We start from the raw sequence: 21,584 nt of genomic DNA, 5'->3' as shown, positions 1-21,584 counted from the left end.
ACATGTGGATGCATATGTAACCATTGTTTGTTTCTGTGCCAACGAAGTATCCGCAAGTGTCTTTGTACCCTGTTCTAGGCAAGCATGACTGCGACGACTTGGTGTTAATGAAGGAAAGTCTTTAACATATGCTCCTAATCTCTCTCGTTCTTGTCGCAAGCGTTGTCCTGATTGATATGCAGAGCATGCATTTTCATTTCTTTCACGTTCTCGTCGTGCACGTTAAGCTAATACAGCTCGTGATATAACATAACCATTGGGTCCCTAAAATATGAATATTAAATCATTGGATGCTTAAAATGCAAATATTATCAAGTACCATTTTCCATTGTCCAAAGAAAATACCAAGAATTTAGAGAAAATGTATTATACTTTTGCCCATGACTATTAGTTTTATAATAATAATAATAATAATAAATTGTGTTGTTTTGTTACACTAATGAACAAATGTTCGACCAACTTATGAGAATAATAAACGTTCGACCAGCAGATTGTGTGGTTTTGTAACAGTGATGAACAAATGTTCGATCAGCAGATGAGTTTCATAAAGTATCTCCATTTCTTGTAGGGCCCATGCACTTACAGGAGACACTATATATTCCTTTCTCACTATATATTCCTTCATAAAGTATCCCCTATATATTTCTTTCTTCCTAAGAATATACAAGAGACACTAAAAAATGTGCATAGTTTCAAAAATAAAATACAATTATGGCTAAATAAAATACAATATATGAAGATATAAAAATAAAAACTAAAAAAACTCTACAAAAATCAATAACAACCATACCGCTAAACATGCATTTTCCTTTCGCGTGCCCTTGCAATCAGTCACCTTTGTCATTTATAATCTATATAATAAATTGTGTGGTTTTGTTATACAAACAAACAAATGTTCGGCCAACTTATGAACTTCATAAAGCATCCCCATTCACATAGCTGGGAAAAAAAAAATTGTTGCCCATTTTCTCCCTCCTCTCTTTATCTCAAAATTTTTGCCCACTTACATTGAAAAGTGGTGCATATTTACACATATATACAGGAGACACTTAAAAAAGTACACAGTTTAAAAGATAAAAATACAATTATGGTTTAAAATAAGTAATTGGACATGCATTTTCAAAAACACTCCACAATTATGGCTTAAAATAAACAATTATTTATTGCTTAAAATAAACAATTCGATATACAATTATGGCTTAAAATACAAACATACGAAAACTAACAATTTAAAAAAAAAAAAAACACTTTACAAAAACCATTAAGAACTATATCGCTGGACATGCATTTTCCTTTCCCTTGCCCTTGGAAGCATAAGACACATTTTCTTTTTCTTTCGACATTGCCTTTGCATTTTCCTTTTCCATTGCCTATAAAAAATAACCAAAGTCTAAGAAATAACCAAAGTATAATAAATAAAAATAAATAAAAAATGATAAGAAAGTGATTTTTGGGCTGACATTAGAAATATGAACAACATTGAAATCATGCTCATCACGAATCACTACACCGACATTTTTTTGTTGAAGAAACTGAACCTATACATACAAAAACAAATACGTAGCTGATATGTACACAAAATGAAATTTTATAAGACGACGAGTAAAGGGAACGAAAATTACACTTCGTTGTAAGTCTCCATCTAGCTGTAAAAAATGAGGAATTTTTTTTTTTTATAATCAGAACCTATAATACAAAAGTTTTTTTTAAATCTATGTACCAGTTTTTTTAAAAAAGACAACTTACATTATCCATAATGTTAGAGGTCGTTCTAGCTTAGTATTGCCAAAACCTGTAATACAAAAGTTGACTTCAGTAAATACATATTAATCCAGTAATACATAATACAAAAGTTAACCTGTAAAGGTTTTGGAATACATAACTTATGTAAATACAAAAGTTATTTTAATTCACCAAGTGAAACCAAACGAAGCAATCAATAGATACTTAAATGGAATCAAACCTATCGATGACTTAAGCTTTGTTGAATTTAATTGAACTAAAAGAGGTTTAAATGGAACTGCAAAATTTATAAAGTTAATTCGTATGACAAACTAATAAAAAATCATCAATCATTTTGAAATCCACAGTTAATTCATATGACAAAATATCTCATTCAAGAAATTAATAAAAAATCACACTGGAAAAAAAAAATCACACATATGACAAACTAATAACCCAACAATCATTTTCCGCCACCAAAATGAGTTGTGTTTCCAAGAATTTATTTATTGAAATTAACAAATAACAAAAGATTTGCAATAAATCCACAGTTTGAAAATAATAATTTAACTCCAAATATTTTCAGGTATTGATAACATAATCTGAATCCAAACAACATCAAAAGAAAGTAGTAATGAATCTCACTATTTTTCTTACAAATTAATAAATATTAAAATTGTCTAAGATGCCACATCATCCCAACTTGGCAAAGGGTGCAAATGAGTAGAAACATGTGTAGTAGTAAAATCAACAAATATATATTGTTGCACCTGAAGTGGACAAACTCAATCTCACAATTTCAAAAGCTATGAAATTATCCTCTGTAATTTAATAAAGTCAAACTCAACCACCCCCAATCTCAATTATCCTCTGAAATTATCCTCTGTAATTTAATAAAGTCAACAATTATCCTCTATTTTTTTCAATAATCAAACACCCAAAAAATCCAAAAACTAGCAAAGTAAGGACCAAAAAAAGTCAAAAAACCGGCATATTTGATTATCAAAGCCTATTGAAAGTTTATTTAGCAAAGTTGAGAGCTCCATCCACTCAACAACTAGTTATAGACAGTAGAGGATAACTTGGAACTTAAAATTATATTTGAAACACATTATCATTATATTTGAGACCCATTATTCGAAACATATTGAACACATTATATTTGAAACATATTCTCATAAAATTAAATCCCACTATATCTCAACACATTTAGATTGTAAATCTATATAAATATAACAAATGGCTAGAAATTTTAGAGGTTGATGCGGCTTAGTATTGTCAAAACCTGTAATACAAAAGTAAACTTAACTAAATAAATATTAAATACATAGCATATTTTAATTCACCAAGTCAAACCGAACGAAACAATCAATAGATACTTAACATATCAATGGCTCCTACATTATCGTTAGGAATCAAACATATCGATGGCTTAAGCTCTACTGAATTGTATTGAGCTCATTCAAGAAATTAATAAAAAATCACGTAGATATGCAGATGCCAAACTAATAACCTACCAATCATTTTTCGCCACCAAATTTTACTAAAATTAAACAATTTATCAAAATGAGTTGTGTTTCCAACGAAAACTATCAATAAAACACATCAAACGCTTAGTACTTTGCTTCCAAGAATCTATTGATTAAAATTAACAAATAACAAAAGTTTTGCACATCTACATAGTTTTAAAATAATAATTTCACTCTAAACATTAAATAAATAAAAAATAAATCTGTCTGTATGAGGACATTTTCAGGGACTGGTAACACAATTTGACTCCAAACAACATCAAAAGAAAAATTAATGAATGTTACAATTTTTCTTAGCAAAGGGTGCAAATGAGTAGACATATATCTATTAGCAAAGGGTGAAAATATATACTTCTGCACCTAAAGTGGACAAAATGAACCACTAAAGTCAACTGCTAAAGTCGAAAAGCCAACAAATAATTTCATAAAAAATAATTCATCCACCAGGTGGTCAACCACTAAAATGTCCCCAAGATATAACTAGGCTAACTTTTTTTTCACAAAAGACAGATATGATAAAGAAATATTTCAATGTACATAAGAAATAACCTTAAAAGATATAAGAATTGACTTTCCAAGATTGTTTCATTTTTGTGAGAAAAAACAAAAAAGAAGCGGAAAAGATAAAAAATAAATTGGTTTACTTAATTTTTTTTTCTTCCATAACCTTAATTTATTTTTTGCTTCCTCAATTTAAAAAAAGTTATGATACATTGCGTTAGGCATTGAAACCATATAAATCCCCATGAACAACAATAAATAAAGCCAATCCCAAAAGATATGTTATATTTACCATAAGTCTTACTGGCATTTCCAAACACAATCAGACTCAAATTAAAATTGGTTGAATTCCTGTAACAAAGCTAATTAATTTTAGAACTTGAGATCCGACTGATGCTATCTAAGACCTGGAACACATCTTATAGAAAAGGTAAGAACTGGAACACATCTAAGACATGAAACCAATACAGTGTATACAAACCAAACTGTTTTAAAAATAAAATAAAAAAATGTAGTGATACTGTACGATTTCCTGAGCTGATAAATAAAATGAAATAAAAGATTCCCTTGGTTTATTACCAAATAGGATAGATGTCACGACCCCAAACCGCCCCTAGTAGGATGGTGCCATGATGGACAGTAATTCGAGATTATCGAAGGCCAACTTTCAAAATTCACACACAACAGAGTATAGATATATGGGGCTCACAAGTACGGAAGCAATACATATAAATCTAATTAGTCCATAAAAGCTGTGCATAAGTCAAATGAAATGGCATTCATCTTCACATGGGTTACAGCTTAGTTACAAATGAAGTAAAGTACAAATTACATCTTGATCAAAAGGCTTCTCAAGCCGACGTATGCAAAATATAAGTATTACAAGTCGAGAAGCATAATTTTCAAGACTCCCGACATGAATACATGTCAAGCCGACATACGCAAAAATCCCAAAAAGGCTCGCGAATCACATCTAGGCGTCACCGTCTTCTTGCTCATCACCTACATATATATATGGAGAGGGTGAGCTTGGATACTCAGTGAATGATATAAATAATAAAGGGGTTTGCATGAATGATAGTCGAAGTCCTTTCAAAACAATACATATCAAAACTTTATATAACAAGGGATGGACCTCGTCCTTCTAACAAAACTTCAAAGTTTCAAGGGATGCTTACTAGCGCCAACATATTACAAATGATGACATTCCGGACAAACAAACCCACGCGGTAAACCGTCAGTGGCAAAACAAGACAAAGCAAGGGAGATATCTCAAACAAGGGTGCTACAAAAGTTTAGAGTCCTCTAGCACAAAGGATCTATGTTACAAGGGCCCGTAGCCCCCTAACGCGAGAGTACTGCGAAAGTTTAGAGTCCTCCAGCACAAGGGACTTTCAAAACAAGATGTGCAGTTGCATTATAGTCCCCTGGCACTAAGGACTTTCCGAAAATGTCATCAAAACAAGATAATGCTTGATATACAAAATAGGAACAATCATTCATGCTTAACAAATACTTTTCAAAACAAGGCGAAGCAAAGCTTATCAAAACTTTGATAACATAGCTTTATTAAAAATACCACTCACTTAGTTCTTCAAACGTTGGGGTCAAGGCAAGTCCAAGTCCTACAAACACATGGCAAAGTCTATTAAATGCACTTTCAAACAAGCTTCACATGCAACCGAATGATCTCGGCGTTCATCAAAACCAAGTTAAATCAAAACAAAACACTGTTTTTCATCTCGGGGAAAAATGCTGGGCACCAACCAGGTCTTGGCCGAGGTCTCACACCTTCTCGCTGAGGTGTGGTTCTGACGGCTACATTCAAAAGCGAAGTTGGGAAAATCTGGATTTCCCTTTGAAGAACATGAAGAACACGAAGAACAATGCATGCTTAAATCATGACTTGTTATTACAAAATCTGAGATTTCATGCTATGAGTTCGAAAACATGGACCTGGGCACCCATATTCAAAGATCTTGTGAGAACAAACACAAAAACATGGTTCTAGATGCAAACTTTCGGATCAAAACAAGACTTTTCTTCAATAATACATGAACACCATTTTCTCTTTCTAAAACCAACTTTAAATCAATGCATGGCATGCGGAACAGATTCGATCGTGCAATGCAGCTAGATGATCAATAAGAACAACAAGAGTAGATTAAGATTCTAACCTCAAAACCCGAATCTAATGGTTCAAACTCCAACGATCAAGCTTAGAAGTTCACTCTCTTACTCAAAGGCTTCACCTTCTTCTTCCTAGAGTCTCTCTCTCTAAAAGGCAATATTTGATACAAAATGATATGTTTTTTCTCGACAGTCACTGACTTAACCCTCTGCTGGGACACGTGGCATCGGCTGCTTGGCTCTACTAAAAAATGTGACTGACCGACAAGACAAGACCATGACAAGGTGTGTTCAACAAGCTAGACGGCAAGAGCACTTCGGCAAGTGATGATCTCGGCTAAGAGCAAAGCTTCGGCAAGTAGGGTGGCGACGACATCGGCTTGGAAGGACAACACTTGACTAAGTTGTGCCACACCTTGGCCTAGATGTGCCATACCTCGGTCTTGGTCATGCCATTCCAGGAACAAAACCACTAAGTGTGAGGATCAAGGATCTAGAACGCCTAGATAATAACATCTCGGCCCAGATGATGCACTTCTCGGCCTAGGTGACGCACACCTCGGCCTAGATGATGACATCTCGGCGAATATGCCAGGGTGAAGGTGGAGGTCAACCGAAGTGGTTCCAAGATAGTTCTAAGTGTGGAAAGGTTCCAAGGTGTCTAGGCTTAAGATGACCTCGGCAACACACCCGGCAAAAACAAGGCATGCAAGCAACACTCGAGCAAAACAAGACAAGATTTGCAAATGCACATAACAAAACAAGATCATACATAAATGTATGTAAGTATGACTAAGTTGAAGTGAGGGTCGTTATAATAGAATATTTTCCAAATCCTTAGAAACACAAACACAAACACATATGGAGGCCATTATTGGCCAAAAACAACCCTTTATTGGCCGGAAACTGTCCGATTTATTGATTAATGCCCAAAAACAATTTGACACAAAAATTTCGAATTTATTAAAGCTTGAACAGTATATAATACCACAAATTCAAACCAAAGTATGCATTTAAGAAATCAAACAGTACGATACCACTGTATGAATTTAAAAAATTAACTCATGAATTCTATAAGGGTCTTTTCGTTGAAATAGAAAAATACGAAATGTGGTTTAGATTTCCATACTTACCACATCTGTAAAATTAATTTAACTCCTAATAAAATTAATAAAATTCAAACTAATAATAGATTAATTTAAGTCCTAATAGATTAACTTTACAAACTAATAAATTTCAAATGTTATCGAATGTTATAAACTAATAAATTCGCATGTTATCAAAATGCTATACAAACTAATAAACATGTGTTTTATGCAATAAATAAAACTCAAACTAAGGCCTTGTTTGATTAGCAGGTTAATAAAATAGTACCACTAATACTACCAATCAAACATGCCCTAAGTGTCATTCATGGAGAAAAGAAAAGAAAAAAGAAAAAAAACAAAGATTAATTTAACTCCTATCTATAATGGTTAAATTCGAAACATTAGATAAACATTCAAAAACTAAAACAAAAAATAAACCTATTCAACATAAAAAAAACATGCCCTAAGAGGCAGATGATGGTATGTTTATTTTCTTCTTCCAATTTTTCATTTTATTTATTAAAAAAAAAAAACGCCCTCTGTTTAGTTTCCTAAAAAGTAGAAACCCACTTCAGTTTGTTAATTAATTGGCACAGGTTTTGTTAGACATGACTTTCTTAGACATGGCTTCTCAATATATATATACATACATACTGGAATCATACATAAAGAGGGGGTTTGGGGTTTGAAAAATACGAAATGTGGTTTAATAAAATTAATAAAATTCAAACTAATAATAGATTAATTTAAGTCCTAATAGATTAATTTTGCAAACTAATAAAATTCAAATGTTATCAAATGTTACAAACTAATAAATTCGAATGTTATCAAAATGCTATACAAACTAATAAACACGTGTTTTATGCAATAAATAAAACTCAAACTAAGGCCTTGTTTGATTAACATGTTAATAAAATAGTACCACTAATACTACCAATCAAACATGCCCTAAGTGTCATTCAAGGAGAAAAGAAAAGAAAAAAGAAAAAAAACAAAGATTAATTTAACTCCTATCTATATTGGTTAAATTTGAAACATTAGATAAAAAGTCAAAAACTAATACAAAAAATAAACCCATTCAACACAAAAAACATGCCCTAAGAGACAGAGAAAGGTATGTTTATTTTCTTCTTCTAATTTTTCATTTTGTTTATTAAAAAAAAAAAAATGCCCTCTGTTTGGTTTCCTAGAAAGCAGAAACCCATTTCAATTTGTTAATTAATTGGCACATGTTTTGTTAGACATGGCTTTCTTAGACATGGCTTCTCAATATATATATATATATATATATACATACTGGAATCATACATAAAAAGGGGGTTTCGGGTTTGAAAAATACAAAATGTGGTTTAGATTTCCATACTTACCACATCTGTAAAATTAATTTAACTCCTAATAAAATTAATAAAATTCAAACTAATAATAGATTAATTTTACACACTAATAAAATTCAAATGTTATTGAATGTTACAAACTAATAAATTCGAATGTTATCAAAATGCTATACAAACTAATAAACATGTGTTTTATGCGATAAATAAAACTCAAACTAAGGCCTTGTTTGATTAACAGGTTAATAAAATAGTACCACTAATACTACCAATCAAACATGCCCTGAGTGTCATTCAAGGAGAAAAGAAAAAAAAAACAAAAAACAAAAAACAAAGATTAATTTAACTCCTATCTATATTGGTTAAATTTGAAACATTAGATAAAAAGTCAAAAATTAATACAAAAAATAAACCCATTCAACACAAAAAACATGTCCTAAGAGGCAGAGGAAGGTATGCTTATTTTCTTCTTCCAATTTTTCATTTTGTTTATTAAAAAAAAAAAAAACGCCCTCTGTTTAGTTTCCTAGAAAGTAGAAACCCACTTCAGTTTGTTAATTAATTGGCACAGGTTTTGTTAGACATGGCTTTCTTAGACATGGCTTCTCAGTATATATATATATATATATATACATACTGGAATCATACATAAAGAGGGGGTTTGGGGTTTGAAAAATACGAAATATGGTTTAGATTTCCATACTTACCACATCTGTAAAATTAATTTAACTCCTAATAAAATTAATAAAATTCAAACTAATAATAGATTAATTTAAGTCCTAATAGATTAATTTTACACACTAATAAAATTCAAATGCTATTGAATGTTACAAACCAATAAATTCGAATGTTATCAAAATGCTATACAAACTAATAAACATGTGTTTTATGCGATAAATAAAACTCAAACTAAGGCTTTGTTTGATTAACAGGTTAATAAAATAGTACCACTAATACTACTAATCAAACATGCCCTGAGTGTCATTCAAGGAGAAAAGAAAAAAAAAAAAAAACAAAGATTAATTTAACTCCTATCTATAATGGTTAAATTTGAAACATTAGATAAACATTCAAAAACTAATACAAAAAATAAACCCAGTCAACACAAAAAAATGCCCTAAGAGGCAGAAGATGGTATGTTTATTTTCTTCTTCAAATTTTTCATTTTGTTTATTAAAACAAAAAAAAAAAACGCCCTCTGTTTGGTTTCCTAAAAAGTAGAAACCCACTTCAGTTTGTTAATTAATTGGCACAGGCTTTGTTAGACATGGCTTTCTTAGACATGGCTTCTCAATATATATATATATATATACATACATACTGGAATCATACATAAAGAGGGGGTTTGGGGTTTGAAAAATACGAAATGTGGTTTAGATTTCCATACTTACCACATCTATAAAATTAATTTAACTCCTAATAAAATTAATAAAATTCAAACTAATAATAGATTAATTTAAGTCCTAATAGATTAATTTTGCAAACTAATAAAATTCAAATGTTATCAAATGTTACAAACTAATAAATTCGAATGTTATCAAAATGCTATACAAACTAATAAACATGTGTTTTATGCGATAAATAAAACTCAAACTAAGGCCTTGTTTGATTAACAGGTTAATAAAATAGTAACACTAATACTACCAATCAAACATGCCCTAAGTGCCATTCAAGGAGAAAAGAAAAGAAAAAAGAAAAAAACAAACATTAATTTAACTCCTATCTATATTGGTTAAATTTGAAACATTAGATAAAAAGTCAAAAACTAATACAAAAAATAAACCCATTCAACCCAAAAAACATGCCCTAAGAGGCAGAGGATGGTATGTTTATTTTCTTCTTCCAATTTTTCATTTTGTTTATTAAAAAAAAACAAAAAACGCCCTCTGTTTGGTTTCCTAGAAAGCAGAAACTCACTTTAATTTGTTAATTAATTCGTGCAGGTTTTGTTAGACATGGCTTTCTTAGACATGGCTTTTTAATATATATACATACTGGAATCATACATAGAGAAGGGATTGGTTTGGGGTTTGGAATCATATATATAGATCTATATACATACATATTGGAATCATATGTATAGATATATATACATCCATAATCATATATAAAAATAAAAATAAAAGATTAATTTACCTTTTTCGATATGACAGGTATTAAGGAAGTCCACAATGCTTCAGACTCAACGCTTCAAACCTGTTGTCAATATTATTGAAACAAAAGATTATTGAAGATTATTAAAGATATCCAAAAATTAAAGATATCCAATTCATTAATATTTTGAAAGTTATTGAAACAAAAGATATCCAAAGATAGAAATATAAAATTAATATTAGGTTAATAAAATGAATAACAGGTTAATAAAATAGTATCACTATTACTACTAATCAAACATGCCCTAAGTGTCATTCAAGGAGAAAAGAAAAAACAAAAAAAAGAAGATTAATTTAACTCCTATCTATTTTGGTTAAATTTGTTTGCGAATAGGAAAATTAGCTAAAAAGCCAAAAACTAACACATAAAATCAACTCATTTTCTCTATTTAAAAAGCCACAAAAAAATAAAATAAAATTATAGACTTGTATCACATACATACATATACATACATAAAATACAATTATAGACTTGTATCCAAAGATAGAAATATAAATACTAAAGAAAAAATCAAAACTCAGTTTTTCATTTTCCTCATTATTTGTAAATCAAATTCAAATGTTATCAAAATGCTATACAAACTAATAAATTCAAATGTTATCAAAATGCTATACAAACTAATAAATAGGTGTTTTATGTCCGTGCCTGAATGCACTATCTAATAAAATTCTTATATTACAATCTATGTGTTGCAAAAATGTTAACGACCATAAAAATGTTTTATGAAAAGTGTCTCAAAGTTGTGATCAAACAACCAAAAATGTTTAGGATCAATCAATCAACCAACAAAGGCTAGATGATTTTTCGTAAAACTTTAAAAAAAATTATGTATTATGTAGCATACCCAAACAAACATAGCCCTAAATAGTATATCAAAAAAATCATAGGAAGATCACTATATCAAAAGTTACATTGATCACAAATTGTTCTAGGACCATCTCAGATGAAACAAATATAACTTTTTAGTAATCACTATTAAACTAAAAATAAAACAATCAAATTTAGATGAGTAAACCAAACTAAACTAAACCAAGCTTTAAGTCCCATCAAATGGGATCGATTGCATAAATAAAAATGTACACAATAAAATTAGTTTAATAAAAATAAAAATAAAAATTAAAAAAGCCATTGCCTATTTTGAAGAGTGATTGTGGTTGGCCACAATGACAAAATAAGAAGCCACTTATACACAAATGCAAAAAATATATTCTTGAAGCCCCAAACACATTTCTCATGTGTGATGGCATTTTTTGGTGCCTAAAATATTAGAGTGATTTCATGTGGACAATGACACTTTTTACCAAGAAATGTAATATATCTTATATATAAGAATAGCACTATCACATTCTCTCTTCTTCTTTTTTCATCTTGTCGCACTCAAATGCCTCTCTAACTCACAGAAAATAATGCAGTGGAATGGAATACATCTATTGATCCTCCATAATCATTCTATTTTGAGATATTTAGACAACAAATATTGCAAGATTTTGTTTCATAAAGTCAAAAAGCCAACAAATAATTTCATAAAAATAGTACCACTTTGATTAACAGGTTAATAAAATAGTACCATCTCACCTTGCTTGGTTTCCAGTTTTTCAAAACACTTTTCAGAAAATTCTACTTTTTTATTTTCCGTGTTTTTTTTTTGTTTTTATTGAATTTTTAAAATATTTTAAGTAATTTTTTTACTTTTTAGATACACCTAACATAAATACACCTAAAAAGTAAAAAAATTGTAAAAAAAATCTTTTAAAAATTCACTAAATACCAAAAATACAAAAAAAAAAATACAAGAATTCAGTACATTTTTTGTATTTTTATGCATTTATTAATTTTTTAAAATATTTTTTAAAATATTTTTACTTTTTAAATACATCTAAGTAAGGTGCATCTAAAAAAGTAAAAAAAAAATGTTTAAAATTTTAAAAATATTCACTAAATACAAAAAGACACAAAAACCAAAAAAGTCAATTTTCAAAAAACTTAATCCAGAAAATTCAAACCAAACACAGTGATTAATACTATTAATCAAACATGCTCTAAGTGTCCTTGAAGGAGAAAAGGAAAAAAAAAAATTTTAATTTAACTCCTAATAAAATTAATAAAATTCAAAATAATAGATTAATTTAACTCCTAATAGATTAATTTTACAAACTAATAAAATTCAAATGTTATCAAAATGCTATACAAACTAATAAACAGGTGTTTTATGCAATAAATAAAACTCAAACTAAGGCCTTATTTGATTAACAGGTTAATAAAATAGTACCATTAATACTACTAATCAAACATGCCCTAAGTGCCATTCAAGGAGAAAAGAAAAAAAAAAAAAAAGAATAATTTAACTCCTATCTATATTGGTTAAATTTGAAACATTAGATAAAAAGTCAAAAACTAATACAAAAAATAAACCCATTCAACACAAAAAACATGCCCTAAGAGGCAGAGGAATGTATGTTTATTTTCTTCTTCCAATTTTCCATTTTTTTATTAAAAAAAAAAAGCCTTCTGTTTCGTTGCCTAGAAAGCAGAAACCCACTTCAGTTTGTTAATTAATTGGCACAGGTTTTATTAAACATGGCTTTCTTAGATATGGCTTCTGAATAATATATATATATATACTGGAATCATACATGAATAGGGGGTTTGGGGTTTGGAATCATATATATAGATATATGTACATCTATAATCATTTATAAAAATAAAAATAAAAATAAAAATAAAAATAAAAGATTAATTTAACTCCTATCTATATTGGTTAAATTTGAAATATTAGCTAAAAAGTCAAAAAATAATACAAAAAACCAACCCATTCTTTTCTCAACCCACAAAAAATAAACCCATCCAACACAAAAAATGTATGTTTCTTTTCTTCTTCCAATTTCCAATTTTTTTTTTAAAAAAAAAACACCCTCTGTTTCGTTATGCAAAATTAGAATTCTCTACTCAGAAAGACCAACTTAAGTCTTCGTTCCAATGATTTTATCAATCAAAAGCTTTTCAAAACCATAGAAAATCAACACCTATTTCCCATTAAAGAATCAAACCCATTGGATGATGTTTCCACAATAGATGTTTATTTGCCACTATAGATGTTTATTTTACCAACTATTGGTTCAGAAGATAATTAAAGATTGGTCTAAGAAACTTTCACAGATTATCAAGAATTAAAGCCACAGCATCAAGAATATCCTATTGGTTCAGAAGATAATTACCAACTACAACAAACAAAATTTGAAAAAGTGAGCAATAACAAAAAATTTTACATCAAGAAGATGAATAATGGGTGTTTCAATAAAGAGTCATAGGGGACCAAAAAAACTTTCTCCAAAGAAAATCCGTGCAAGATGTGTGTGTGTGTGTGTGTGTGTGTGTGTGAGAGAGAGAGAGAGAGAGAGAGAGAGAGAGAGAGAGAGAGAGAGCGCTTACAAATAAGAGAAGGAGAGGATTCAAACGAAAGGTATGAAGAGCTGTGAGGAAAAAGTTTGTACTGAATCCTGAAGTTCTAAAAGCAACAAATGCAAAGAAAATTGTTAATTTGCCAAACACAGCATAGTGTCTTCCCAAAGAAAATTTGAAAGAGATGAGAGGAGTACGTGAGAGAGAGAGAGAGAGAGAGAGAGAGAGAGAGAGAGTGTGTGTGTGTGTGTTAAAAAACAGAGCCATCATATTACATTTTCAAACATTTTGACAAAGAGACAAAAACAGAGGGTGTGTGTGCGGGGAATCCCACATCGATCTGTGAGGGACTACTTTCCCACCTTATAAGCAGGTTGGCTCCTCTTACCTTGCATAGGCCTTTTCCCCCAGTGGGGGAGGAACAAAACCGTGAGGCGGGTTTCGCCAAAGCGGAAAATATGTGCAAGGCACGGGGAGTAGTTGCTTCATTTGGCGCCGTCTGTGGGAACTCCCTTCGGCATCTGGAGGTATTGCACCGGTACCGGAGCCAGCGCGGCTGGGGGCTAATGTGCGGGGAATCCCACATCGATCTGTGAGGGACTACTTTCCCACCTTATAAGCAGGCTGGCTCCTCTTACCTTGCATAGGCCTTTTCCCCCAGTGGGGGAGGAACAAAACCGTGAGGCGGGTTTTGCCAAAGCGGACAATATGTGCAAGGCACGGGGAGTAGTTACTTCATTTAAATTGAGAGGATAATTTGTAAACAAATTGGGCCGAGCTAGGAAGAGTTTTCTTTGGGAGTTGGACCGCGTAATGGGCCGAGATAAGGGCTGGTGTAGCTCGGTTTTAGGCCAAGAAGACATCTCATATTTTGGGTTTGGGCCGAATTATGGACCGAGGTATCGGTAGAAAGAGGATCGAGCTAAACGATAGCTCTACAGGGTGTCATCTCGAAGTCAAGACTGATAGTAGTGCTTAAAGTATCACAGAGCCGAAGTAACTTGGCTGACCGCAATGTTAGCCGAGGTAAAGATGTCAGCCGAAATAAGTGGGCCTGGTGGTTAGCCGAGGTATTGGTGAGAAAGGATGTCGGGCTTGGTGTAGCTCGGCCGGTCTTGGTATAACTCGGCCGGGCGCCATCTACATCATTACTTAAGCGTGTGACCGAGGTAACTTCACTCGGTGTGGTTGCAGCAGCTTATTAAAAAGAGGTAGCATCAATGGCGAGGGCCGAGCTGTGTATAGCTCGGTAGGGTGGCATCCGTTAGATCGGCTTTCGATCACACGGTCCGAAAGGCAGGGGACCGAGATAAATCAGTTCAGGCAGGAATGTATAACCGAGGTAAAAGGTTCAGCCATCTCACTTGGCTTGCAGTAATGAGACTCCTAGTAGGACTCTGCTAAAGAGAGTTAGAGTCCTACTGGAATTGTGTAAACCATCTCACTTGGTTGGTAGTGAGTAGGGTGTGTGATTCCTAGGAGGACTCTCATAGGGAGAGTTGGAATCCTACTAGGATTGTGCCAAAGTAAAGTCTATAAAAGCTCATGACCAGACCTATGGACAGGTATCCCAATTCTTACTCTAGAATACACAGAGCTTATTGTCTATTGTCTAGTTGCTGACTTAGGCATCGGAGGGGTTTCCGGCACACACCCGCCGGCTAGCTCACATTTGTGTTTTCAGGTGGCAAAGTAACGTTGTTTGGAGGAGTGCAAACTTGATCAACAGGATCATACGAGAAGGCTTATTTCTTTCCCGTACAATTGGCGCCGTCTGTGGGAAATTCACAAAGAGCAAAACCTCTTGATCAAGTTTTCCTCTCTAGTTGAAAGCAATGGCGCACAATGAAGACTTGCCGCAATCTGCTATAGATGGGCAAACCCCGGAAGGGGGTGGGAGGCGCGAAGGTTTACCTTCTATCCTACCCATGGCGGAATTAGATCCCCAGCGAAGGAATCCGCGGAGAGAAACAAGAAGAAGACAGGGCTCAAGTCCACACCGCTCTCAGAGCCCTGATAGACAGAGGCGGAAGATGGATCATCAGGTTCTCGAAGATCGCGTAAGGGAGCAAGACGAAGTAATAAGAAGAATAGCGGCTGACATAGAGTTTATGAAGAGCGAGATAAAAAGCAAAGGGGTGGCAACAAAAGAAAGGAGCAGAGGCAACACACACTCTTGCCACTCAGAAGATCATGACAGACAAGTCACACTATCACAAACTGAAAGTAGAAGCCTCAGGTCGGGTGATACACAATCAAAGACTTCCAGGACACACTACTCTAGACTTGAGAGAAAGAAGACTGAAAGGGCTCGAAGGAGAGAAGACACTTAGGCTCGTGACCCCTGCAGAGTCTCCGCACTACAACGATTGGCTCCTAGAACACATAGGAGTGTCGAGGTTGGAATTCCAGAACCACGCCTCGCCTATGAACCAGCAGACAAAGCATTAGCAAGGTTGCAGAGCTCACCGTTCATCCCGACAATTGAGGACGCACCATTACCCTTAGGCTTCCATCAGCCTAAATTCATAACTTATGAGGGGGAGTCAGACCCCTACATACACATAAGCCACTTTCGCCAGGTTATGGCTGTGTATCGACGAAACGAGCCCTTAATGTGTATCATGTTTCCGTCCAGCCTTGGCGACATGGGTTTAGCATGGTTTGAAAGGTTACCAGAAGGTAGTATAGCCTCATGGACGCAACTAACGGAGGCATTTGTAACCAGATTCAGAACAAACACCAAGACGCCAGTGGAGATTGACTAGCTTCTCTCTATCAGCATGGGCAAGAAGGAAACATTGAAGTCTTACGACAATCGGTATTGGGAGACCTTCAACCAAGTAACAGATTGTTCTACAAACCTAGCTATTGCACAGTACAAGCAATGTCTGTTAGTGGGTCATAAATTGAGAGATTCAATAACAATGATGCCACCTCTTACTATGGAAGCCCTGATGGAGCGAGTGCACCAACACATCTTGGTAGAGGAAGATGAGATGCACACCAAGGTAGAGTTCTATACAAACAGTGATATCGGACAGAACACGTTCAGCAAAAGTTAGCACGGTTGGAAAGAAGGACTAACCAAACGCTTAGCTCTATGTTGGCCGGAATAACCAACATTTACTTCTCCTAAGCCGAGATAAGGATATCTAGGCTGCAGAAAGTTGGCAGGTTTGACCAACAAGTCTTTGCCCAACTTGGGGGGCAATCAAGAAGTTTGGCAGGAATAACCAAACGCTTAGCTCTATGTTGGCCGGAATAACCAACATTTAGCTCTCCTAAGCCCAAGATAAGGATCCAGGCTGCAGGACGTTTGGTCGGAATAACCAAACACTTTACTCTAGGTTGGCCGGAATAACCAACTTAGAGGTTGGCTGGAAAAACCAACACCTCTTCTAAGCCCAGGATAAGGATCCAGGCTGCAGGACGTTTGGTCGGAATAACCAAACACTTTACTCTAGGTTGGCCGGAATAACCAACTTAGAAGTTGGCTGGAAAAACCAACACCTCTCCTAAGCCCAGGATAAGGATCCAGGCTGCAGGACGTTTGGTCGAAATAACCAAACACTTTACTCTAGGTTGGTCGGAATAACCAACTTAGAGGTTGGCTGAAAAAACCAACACTTCTCCTAAGCCCAGGATAAGGATCCAGGCTACAGGACGTTTGGCAGGAATAACCAAACACTCCACTCAAAGTTGGCCGGAATAACCAACACTGAGCTCTTTTCAGCCAAGATAAGGATCTAAACTGAAGAGATTGGCTGGAAAAATCAAAACTTACTTCTCCTAAGCTGAGATAAGGATCTAGGCTGCAGGAAGTTGGTAGGTATGTCCAACAAAATTTTTGAAACTCTTTGGCTGGGATGATGGTTACCTCGGCCAAAGTAGGTTGGCAGGTTTGACCAACAAATTTTTGGAACTCTTTGACCGGGATAATGGTTACCTCGGCCAAAACAGGTTGGCAAGGTTCGTATAAACCGAGTTAGTCTGTTCGACAAGACACAGAAAGAACGACTCGACGTATACAAACTCGAAGGATATATACGTTAAAGGCAAAAAATCAGGGTTTTCAAATTTTTGGCATGACGATGGTAACAAGGAGAACAAGGATATTAGGGGCATGCCATGTATCCTGGAAATAACGTCGTACCAGATTAGTGGAAGGACATGCTAAGCAACTGACAAGGCTTATTGGGACCGAACAAGCCGTGAAACCGAACAACTTCTTAGCTCAGCTGAAGGAAAAATAATCCCAATCATGCTACGCAGATGGAATTAAGGGGCAATTGAGAGGATAATTTGTAAACAAATTGGGCCGAGCTAGGAAGAGTCTTCTTTGGGAGTTAGACCCCGTAATGGGCCGAGATAAGGGCTGGTGTAGCTCGGTTTTAGGCCAAGAAGACATCTCATATTTTGGGTTTGGGCCGAATTATGGACCGAGGTATCGGTAGAAAGAGGACCGAGCTAAACGATAGCTCTACAGGGCGTCATCTCGAAGTCAAGACTGATAGTAGTGCTTAAAGTATCACAGAGCCGAAGTAACTTGGCTGACCGCAATGTTAGCCGAGGTAAAGATGTCAGCCGAAATAAGTGGGCCTGGTGGTTAGCCGAGGTATTGGTGAGAAAGGATGTCGGGCTTGGTGTAGCTCGGCCGGTCTTGGTATAACTCGGCCGGGCGCCATCTACATCATTACTTAAGCGTGTGACCGAGGTAACTTCACTCGGTGTGGTTGCAGCAGCTTATTAAAAAGAGGTAGTATCAATGGCGAGGGCCGAGCTGTGTATAGCTCGGTAGGGTGGCATCCGTTAGATCGGCTTTCGATCACACGGTCCGAAGGGCAGGGGACCGAGATAAATCAGTTCGGGCAGGAATGTATAACCGAGGTAAAAGGTTCAGCCATCTCACTTGGCTTGCAGTAATGAGACTCCTAGTAGGACTCTGCTAAAGAGAGTTAGAGTCCTACTGGGATTGTGTAAACCATCTCACTTGGTTGGTAGTGAGTAGGGTGTGTGATTCCTAGGAGGACTCTCATAGGGAGAGTTGGAATCCTACTAGGATTGTGCCAAAGTAAAGTCTATAAAAGCTCATGACCAGACCTATGGACAGGTATCCCAATTCTTATTCTAGAATACACAGAGCTTATTGTCTATTGTCTAGTTGCTGACTTAGGCATCGGAGGGGTTTCCGGCACACACCCGCCGGCTAGCTCACATTTGTGTTTTCAGGTGGCAAAGTAACGTTGTTTGGAGGAGTGCAAACTTGACCAACAGGATCATACGAGAAGGCTTATTTCTTTCCCGTACAGTGTGTGTTCAAATAAATACATACTGACTTTTAAATAATCAAACCCATTTCATAAATCAAAACCATGTAAAAAATAAAACATTTCAAACTAACCATATCAAATTAAGAGAAACAGGAAATTATATAACTCTTCTTGATAAAAGCATATATATACACAGGAAATGTTTATAACATAACTCATTCAAATGTTTCAAAACAGGAAACATTTTTTTAGAGGAAACTGTTCTCGAGAAACATTTCAAGAAGAGTTTTGAAATGTTAACTCTTCTTGAGAGGGTGTGCTTTTATCAAGAAGAGTTTTAAAATGTTTCTCAAGAACAGTTTTGAAATGTTAACATGTTTATAACATAACTCATTCAAATAGGAAACGTTTCTCAGGAAATTAATTTGAAATGTTTCAAATTAACCATATCAAGAAGAGTTATTTTAAATTTTTACATATATATATATATATATATACACATATGTATATACATACATATATATACCATAAACTGTTTTGAAATATGTGTATGTGTATATGTGTATATATAGATATTATATGTTAACATTTCAAAACTGTTCTTGAGAAACATTCTTGAGAAACATTTCAAGTTGATTGGTTGTAAAATGTTTATAATACCAAGATTCCACTTAAAATACAAAGCAAATAAAAGAAATTGCACTCATATCCCATCATAGTGAGAAAACACAATCATTATTTTTTTGTAAAACTATCACAATTCCAATTCCAACAAATTGGGAATCAAATTTCACTTTCTAATTCCCTATACCAATCAGACCCAACAAACAAACGAAAATTCCTATAAAATAATAAACAAAAAAATACAACTAAAGTTTTCCACTTTTCCAATAATTTTACCCAAACCATGCAAATTCGAAAAGAATTAAATCCAGAATACATTTTTTTCCCAAGAAAATCAAAGAGAAAATAAATTGGGGGTTTAAGCAAGGGAAAGTAAATATACCTGCTGGGTGAGGTGTAGCAAATCCGAATAATTGCACCAGGCAACAATACCTTGTTCCTGAATAGAAGAACAGGCAACAAAACATTATTTAAACTGTTCTGGTATGCACATATATATACATACGTATTGTTGGATATATACATACCAGATGGGACATATGTATATATATACACAAATGTATCTCAAGAACAGTTTTGAAATGTTAACATGTTTATAACATAACTCATTCAAACAGGAAATGTTTCTCAGGAAATTAATTTTAAATGTTTCAAATTAACCATAGCAAGAAGAGTTATTTTAAATTTTTACATATATATACATACATATATACACATATACATATATATACATCCAAAATGCAAATTATATATATTATACACACAAATACATACAGACTTCGGTCCGGGGACAGTGACGCTCTGGCGGGACAGACTTCGGTCCGGTTCTGGTAGTGATGACTCCCTTTCGACCCTTGTTCCCCTGTTGATCTATTTTATTCCGGCAGAGAGGGAGGGAGGAGGAGATAAGATGAAGAAAGGGAAGCACGGTGAGGGTTGGGCTCCGACAGAGAAGTACGGGAATGGGCTCTGATGGAGGTAGAGAGAGAGAGAGAGTGTGTGTGTGGGTGTTCAAAATTTGAAAACAAGAAGAGAGGAGAGAAGTATGTGTGTGGGAGAGAGAGGATGTGTGTTGAGAGAGGGTGAGAGTGAGATGTTTTTAGCCCTTAGATTAAAATCAATCTAATAGTCAAAATTTGGACAAAGGGACAAAGGTCCCATCCGGATTCAAAACTCTTAGCTTCCTTGTTATATAGATTTATATATCTGTGTAGAGTCTAACTCTCTCTGACTCTCATCTCAACTCTCTCTCTCTCTCTCTCTCTCTCTCTCTCTCATTCTCACTCTCTCGTTCTTCTCTCTCTTTCAACTCTCACTCTTGCAGTCACTGACGGCGACAACACCACCACCGCTGGCCTCGACCTCCTCTCTCTCTCTATTTCGTCTCTCTCTACTCCTTATGGCCACCGCCACCACCACCGTCGCAGAAGGTCTGTCTCTCTGTCACCACCATTGAACCCACCGCCACAGCCAGCCACTATCGATCTCGCGTTTGGTCACTGTCATCGCATAGATCTGTTATCTCTCTCGCTCTCTCTCTCTCTCTCTCTCTCTCTCTGTGATCTGATCTGTGTGTGATCTGATCTCTGTGTGTGTGTGTGTGTGTGTGTGATTTGATCTGTGTGTGTGCGTGTGTGATCTGATCTGTGTGTGGTGTACTCACTGTGATTATTTATTTATTTATTTTTAAATTTAAATCTGTATTTAACATAGTGATATATATTGATTTATTGTTCTTGTGTTGAAGCTCGGGGATTTTTCGAGGTCGGGGAAATCCGATCCCCGTTAGGGGACGGGGACGGGGGGTGATGGGTTTCTTCGCCGAGGATCGGG

This window comes from Camellia sinensis, chromosome 14 (genome assembly GCF_055761805.1).
Source record: "Camellia sinensis isolate YWXY chromosome 14, ASM5576180v1, whole genome shotgun sequence".
Taxonomy (NCBI): domain Eukaryota; kingdom Viridiplantae; phylum Streptophyta; class Magnoliopsida; order Ericales; family Theaceae; genus Camellia; species Camellia sinensis.
This window is presented reverse-complemented; position numbering follows the sequence as displayed.